Raw genomic sequence first — 7,747 nt, 5'->3', positions numbered from 1 at the left:
CTAGGTGGAATAGGAGTGGTGAAAGTGGGCGTTCTTGTTTTGTTCTGGTTCTTACAGAAAAAGCCTTCAACTGTTCCCCATTCAGTATGATGTTAGATGTGGGTTTGTCATGTGAGCCTATTTATTATTTTGAGGTATGATCCTTCTATACCTAGTTTGTTGAGAGTTTTTGTCATGAAGGAATGTTGAGTTTTCTCCAATGCTGTGCATCTATTGAGGTGATCATATAGTTTTTGTTCTTCATTTGTTGATGTGGTGAATCACATTTATTGATTTGCATGTGTTGATCCATCCTTGTATCCCTGGGATGAAACTCACTTGATTGCAGTAAATTAACTTTTTGATGTGCTGCTGGATTCAGTTTGCTAGTATTTTGGTAAGGATTTTTACGTCTGCGTTCATCAGGGATATTGGCCTGTAGGGTGTATGTGTGAGTATGTGGGTGTCCTTGTCAGGCTTTGGTATCAGGTTGATGCTGGCCTTGTAGAATGAGTTAGGGAGAATTCTTTCCTCTTCAATTTTTTGGAATAGTTTCAGAATGACTGGCGTTAGTTCTTCTTTGTACCTTTGATAGAATTGGCTGTGAATTCATCTGTTCATCTGGTCCTGGGCTTTTCTTTGTGGGGAGACTTACTACTGATTCAATCTTGTTGCTCATTATTGGTCTGCACAGGTTTTCTATTTCTTCCTGATTCAATATTGGTAGGTTTTGTGTCTTCAGGAATTTATCAATTTCCTCTAGGTTTCCAGTTTGCCAGCAAATAGTTGTTCATGGCATATAGTTGTAATATCTTCTTTTTTATTTTTGATTTTGTTTGAGTTTTCTTTCTTCTTAGACTAGCTAGTGTTTGATCAATCTTGTTTAGTTTTCCAAAGAAAAACTTCTCATCGTTGATCCTTTGTATTTTTTTAAGTCTCTATTTCATTTAATTCTGTTGTTATCTTTGTTTTTTTATTCTGCTAATTTGGAGTTTGGTTCTTGTTTTTCTAGTTCCATGAGGTACATTGTTAGATCATTAATTTGTAATCTTTCTATTTTTTGATGTATGCATTTACTGCTATAAACTTCCCTCTGAGCTTTTGCTGTATCCCACAGGTTTTGGTATGTTATGTTTCCATTTTCATTTGTTTTAAGAATTTTTGATTTCTATCTTAATTTCTTCCTTGACTCAATGGTCATTCAGGAACATATTACTTAATTTCCATGTATAGTTCCAAAGTTTCTCTTGGTGTTAGTTTTTAGTTTTATTTCACTGTGGTCTGAAAAAAATATTTAATATTATTCCAATTAAAAAATTTTTTTGAGACTTGTTTTTTGACCTAACCTATGGTCTAATCTGGAGAATGTCCATGTGCTGATGAAAAGAATATATCTTCTGCAGTTGTTGGATAGAATGTTTTGTAAATGTCTGTTCAGTTCATTCAGTGTAGAGTCCAGTTTAAATCCATTTTTTCTTTGTTTTCTGTTTAGATAATGTCTGACTTTGAGAAAGGGATGTGGAAGTTCCTCACTATTATCGTATTACAATTTATCTCTCGTTACATCTAGTAATATTTGTTTTGTAAATCTGGGTACTCCTGTGTTGGGTGCATATATATTTGAAATTGTTATGTACTCCTGCTAGATTGATCCCTTTATCATTATATAGTGACCTTCTTTTTCCTTTTTTTTTTTTTTACTAGTTTTGATTTAAAGTCTATTTTATCTGACATAAGTGTAGCTCCTCCTGCTTGCTTTTGGTTTCCATTTGCATAGAATATCTTGTTCTATCACTTTACTTTCAGTCTACATGTGTCTTTACTGGTAAGGTGAATTTCTTTTTTTTTTTTTTTTTTTTTTTGAGACGGAGTCTTGCTCTGTCTCCCAGGCTGGAGTGCAGTGGCCGATCTCAGCTCACTGCAAGCTCCGCCTCCCGGGTTTACGCCATTCTCCTGCCTGAGCCTCCCGAGTAGCTGGTACTACAGGCGTCCGCCACCTCGCCCGGCTAGTTTTTTTTTTTTTTTTAATTTTTTAGTAGAGACGGGGTTTCACCGTGTTAGCCAGGATGGTCTCAATCTCCTGACCTCGTGATCCACCTGTCTTGGCCTCCCAAAGTGCTGGGATTACAGGCTTGAGCCACTGCGCCCGGCCAGGTGAATTTCTTATAAGGAGTATATACTTGGATAATTTTTAGAATTCCTTCATCTATCTTTTAAGTAGAAAATTTAATCCATTTATATTCAAGGTTATTGGTATGTGAGACTCTGTTCCTGTCATATTGTCCTTGTTTTCTGGTTATTTTGTACATTCTTTGTTCCTTTTTTTTTCTTTTATTGCTTATTGTTGTGGTTTGGTGGACTTCTGTAGTAGAACCATTTGAGCACCTTTTTTTCCTGCTCTCTGTGATTGCTTTACCAGTGAGGTTCATACTTTTATGTGTTTTTGTGATGGTAAATGTCATCCTTTCACTTCCAGTTTTAGGATTACTTGAGCATTTCTTATTGGACCAGTATAGTGATAATCAATTCCCTCAGCATTTGCTTCTCTGGAAAAGAATATTACTTTTTCTTCATTTAGGAAGGATAATTTTGCTGGATATAGTATTTGTAACTATCAGTTGTTTTTTTTTTTTCCTTTCAGCACTGAATGTATCATCCCATCCTCTTCTGGTCTATAAAGTTTCTGCTGAGAAATCCACTGCTGCCTGACGTAGTTTCCTTTATAAATTACTAGATGCCTTTCACTTGCTGTTTTTAGGATTCACGCTTTATCTTTGACTTTAGAAAATCGAATCATGATGTGGCATGGAGAAGTCCTTTTTGCATTTTACCTGCCTGGGGAATCTCTGAATTTCCTATATCCAAATGTCTAAATGTCTTGTTTGACTTGGCAAGTTTTCATCTATTGATCTACTAAATAACTTTTATAATACTTTCATTTTCTATTTGCTCTCATGGACACCAATAATTCAAATATTCTTTTGCTCATGTTATCCTAAATGTCATGAAAGTTTTGCTCATTCTTTTGTCTTTTTTCTTTATTTTTTTCTAGATAGATGATTTCAAAAAATCCTGTCTTCAAGTTCTGAGGTCCTTTCTTCTGCTTAATCTAGTCTATCATTGAAGTTTTCTTGTGTTTTGTTTTTTAATGAATTCTTTAGTTCCAGAATTTCCATTTGATTCTTTTTAAAAAAGTATCTGTCTTTGCTAAATTTCTCATTCATGTTCTGAATTTTTTTCTTGATTTACATGTATTTTTTCTGAATTATTTTGTATCTCATTGAGCTTATTTTATGTCAATATTTTGAATTATTTATCTTGGATTTCAAGAATTTCTTTCTGGTTAAGATCTATTGCTGGAGAATTATTGTGTTCCTTTAGAGTTGTCATATTTTCTTGCTTTTTTATGTTTCCTGTGTCCTCACATTAATGTTTGTGCATCTGCTGTAATAGTCACTTCTTCCTATTTTTGAGTTTATGTTCATAGAGGAAGTCCTTTTTCTGAAGATATGGATATGATATTGGTTGGCCAGGGCACTTTCACTTTGATTCTGGGTATGTGCAGTAGTATAGAGTGTAATCTCTGTAGGATTTTGGGGGGCATAAACAGCATCAGTGGTATCTGTGATTTCCTTAGTGGGTTAGGGTGCGGTTACTAGCAGAGACTATAGTGAGGTTGTGCTGAGGACAGAAATGCCAGGTGGGCCAGTCTTCAGTCCCCAGTGGTGGTAACAGTGGACTAAGCATGCCTGTCCTTGTGCCTCATGGGAGTTTCCACTGGTAACATGGTTAGTAGCTGCCGGTGGGCAGATTCTTGGATCTCCAGATGGCTTGCTCAGATGCCAGTTATAGCAGCCATGGACCAGGTGGGTGGGTGAGTTCCCTGGCCTTAGGAAGCCAGTGTGATATGGGTAATGACAATAGCAGTGGCAGGATAATTCTCTGGGTTCCAAGTGATGTACAGTGATGTTGGCAGTGGCTGCAATTAGCTGGGTGGGAAAGTCTACAGGCCCATGGGTGGTGCTTGTAGGTAGTTGTCAGCTGAGATGGTAATAGCTGGGAGTTTAGGCTCAGCCTCAGGCCCCTGGGAGGAGTGCTCAAGTGCCCAACATGGTGGATTGGGTTCGGCAATCCCCAGGAGCCCAGGCTATGTGCTCTACCTAAGAGGAGAATAAAGCTAGGCTTTGCAGGCTTATGCTCAGGACCCCCTCCTCCCACCCCAGTGGTGAGATCAGGTACCAGCCATGGTGGGCAGGGATAGAGTAATACTCAGGTCACAAACAGAGTGCTCACATGAGGGGCAATAACAGCGGTGCTGAGGCCCTGCCACTGGGGGGAGTGGGGCTGGCCTCGATGGCCACAGCCCAGGCTGGCAAGTGGGGAATGCATATCCCTCTCATGCTGTAGTGCCAGTGGGACTTGCCCCCTAGCCCTGGTGGTGATAACCTGTTCATAGCTTGTGCCTCAGCCCCAGCTGCTAGAGACCTTACTTAGCTTACAACTAAGTTCCAGTGGAAACTTGCACTGGCATCACAGTCTCAGTTCCAGTAATGCTTGCTTCCCATCACCAGAAGCTGTAACCTACATCTCACTTGCTTCTCAGCCCCAGCTGCATGACTGCTCCAAGATTATGCCCCAGTTTCAGCAGCAACAGCCCATATTTCTATAATACCTCAATTCCCACACTGCTGTGCCCCAGTGTAGCCTGCCAAAGGCTAGGTTTGAAAATGGTGCCCTGCTGTGGCCACATTAGGTCTTAGAAAGGTCTCAGAAAGGGTGTGGGACTCAGCCTGAACTCCTTCCATGGAGCAGCTCTGTCCCACAGCCTCCTAGAAGCTCCCTGTGTTAGTTTCGTGGGTTGGGAGGCTTGTTGGGAGGGTTGGGACTCTCCTGTGGCCAGGATTTCATGATTCTATGGTGGGAATGTGGGTCCCTGGGCTGTCTCTCACGTACCCTTTCCTTGCTTTGTGAAGTCACTCCAGAGAATTGTTATTTTATCAAAATGAGATAGCCAACTTCAAATTTGAGGTACATTCTCCTTGTATTAAACCAAGTGGCAAAATCAAGGTGACTAAATTGAGAAGAAAATGTCCCTTCCAGCAAACTCTACTCATTTTTAAAAAGCCTTACTTTTCAGATTTAAAAGCCACAAATATTGTGTCATAGATATGATCAGCAGATAACAGAAAAAACATAGCAACCATGACAAAAGACATTTGAGTAGTCAAATGTTTGGAGCTTTGAAGATTTCCAAACCCCTAGCTTTGCAAGTTGTTTTCTTTGATTTTATATTACTTCAGGCCCCATGCACCTAATGCAATCAGAGTCATATTGAATGAGGATGTATAAATGCATAGTGACTGGGCATGCAAAAGGCTAAAAATGAGCAGGTTTGAGTCAGATGGTAGCTGGAATTTGCAGCTAAAACACTTGGCCTGAGACTGTCAGGGCCAAATAGTACAGTTCTTAAAATATAATTCCTGAAAGAACTTACTCTTTATCAAGAAGTCAAAGTAGAAATTAGGCTAACCACTCTTCTGTTCCATCTAGTGATTCTACCCAGTATCATTTCTTGCTAACCGTGTGCCAGATTGTCTATCTGCCAAGGCACACTTGAGCTCACATTCTAACTGTCAAATGAGTTTGTGATTTCAGGGTAAAATACAGGCTGGAATGTTTGGCACTGGCACTATCCACTTAGCTCCAAGTGACCATGGGCTATTACATAATTTTGGTGTGTATTTGCACACTCTTCTAAGTACATTCAAAACTCACTGGCACTAGCATTGTTATTAAAACAATTCACTGAAGGACAGAGTTTTAACCAAATTCATTTTTTTTTGTTTCATTTAAAATACACTAACCTTAGTAAAAAATGTTCAAATCACTGCTTGATCTTCTTGGTGGCTTGAGGGTCAGTTTTAAAGTGTTTCTGTATAGTGTAGCATCTGCAAGAATGTGAAGGATTCCAACTTTGAAAATAAGTAACCAATTACATCCAAGAGGAGAAAATAGAGCCAAACCTTGGCGATAGTTCAGTTTATCACTTCCCTAATAAGACTTTTTAAACCATTTCATGTTTTTTTTTTTTTTTTTTTTTTTTTTTTTTTTGGAGATACTGACAGCTTGTGTACTTTTGTTTGGCACTTATAGTGGGAGCAAGGATAATTTATTAAAGAGTAAAGATGTTTTTCATTTACTTAAAAGGAGCAGGTGTTAACTTAGGCTTCCAAAATTATTTGGAAAATGGAAATATCCTATGGAAATTCACAGAGTCCTAAAAATCACAATATAATAATTTTATATCTACTTGACACAAGTTTTGAAAATTCTAATTCCCCGGAGGTGCACTGTAAATGGACTGGGCTAGGAACCAGGAAATCGTCAGTTTTGTTTCAGGTCCCACACTATCTTTATGACTTGAGACAAAGAGCTTTGCCCCTCTGAATCTCAGATCTATCATTTGTTGATTGCAAAGATTCCTTTCAACTGTAAAGTGTCACATCTGAATTTATATTTACATGAGATAAATGTGGGATTTGAAAAATACAAGTCTGGTGTCATCTCTGCACATTTTCCACAATGCAAAATAAGGCAGAGACAATAAATCTGTAATTATATTAATCTCCTGATTAATGACTAATCATATAAAATTATCAGGTCAATGAAAAAGATTAGTAGTCTCTAATCTGATATTAGAAACTTCTCCACCATTTAAGTAATTAATTTTTAATTTTATGCATACATAGTATATATACTTATGGGGTATATGGGATAGTTTGATACAAGCATGTGTAATCATCACATCAGGATGAATGGAGTATCCATCACCTAAAGCATTTATCGTCTGTGTCACAAACAATTCATTAAAAATATAGAACACTTCACAAATGTGCATGTCATCCTTGCCCAGGGACCATCCCAATCTTCTCTGTATGTTTCAGTTTTAGTGTAAGTGCTGCGCAAGTGAAGACTCCACCATTTTAATTGTTCATTTCTATTGAAAATATTTTCAAGGCAACTGCGTAGGCAGCAGTATGGAGGAGATCAGGAATAGGCATTATTATTCACTGTTAGAATAGGCTGGCTAAGAACCTTGATTGATGAATCTTATTTCTGTGTCTTAGAACAGCTAAATCTGCAGCTCATGCAATGGCCTGATACCTGCTTCAAGGTAATTAAATGATTTCCTAATAATCTAATGATTGTTTCAACGGCCAACCATTTTTGAAAAGAAGAAATATACTTCTGTGCAAACTAGCATTAAACTTATTTTGGTTTAAAGATATATTTTTCTCAAACTGAGAAAATTTTAAAAAATCTATAATTGTCTTTTCTAGTTTATGAAATCACTTCTCCCAAGTGTAACATAGGCTGTGAATCTATCTAAAATAGTGAGCTGGTAGTCTCTAATAAGTTTCTTGGGTCAATTTACCACTGCAAGCCACTATACTGTTACATTCAGGCAGAACAGGCTAACCACAGTTAAGTGTATTCTTGTTCTCCCTGCCCATTTCATTTACCTTTTGATGACTTTTATCTCCCAGCAACATGCAAACCTATAAGGCAGAGAACGTGGTAGATATTTCTTGAGTAGCTTGTCAGGTTCACTTTTGAAGAAGAGCTTAAAAACGGCTATGCCTTATTGGTATGCAACTATGTCAAACTGAGTGGTTTTAATATTTTTCTTTTACTACTGAATACCAACAAAAGTGTCCAGTGCTATTAGCTACATATTATGCTGCCCATAACTTATAATTAGAAGAAT

General features: G+C 37.8%; 1 non-coding gene across 1 annotated transcript; it reads right to left on the bottom strand.

Moving 5' to 3' along the window:
* Positions 1-6,847: 6,847 nt before the first annotated feature.
* LOC117086452 lies at positions 6,848-6,953 on the bottom strand. Its single transcript, XR_004438362.1, has one exon. It is a non-coding gene; the product is annotated as a U6 spliceosomal RNA (small nuclear RNA).
* Between the last annotated feature and the right edge of the window lie 794 nt (positions 6,954-7,747).

This window comes from Trachypithecus francoisi, unplaced genomic scaffold (assembly GCF_009764315.1).
Source record: "Trachypithecus francoisi isolate TF-2019V2 unplaced genomic scaffold, Tfra_2.0 Lachesis_group1, whole genome shotgun sequence".
Classification (NCBI taxonomy): domain Eukaryota; kingdom Metazoa; phylum Chordata; class Mammalia; order Primates; family Cercopithecidae; genus Trachypithecus; species Trachypithecus francoisi.
The sequence above is the reverse complement of the archived record's forward strand: the minus strand, read 5'-3'. Positions and strand labels throughout refer to the sequence as shown.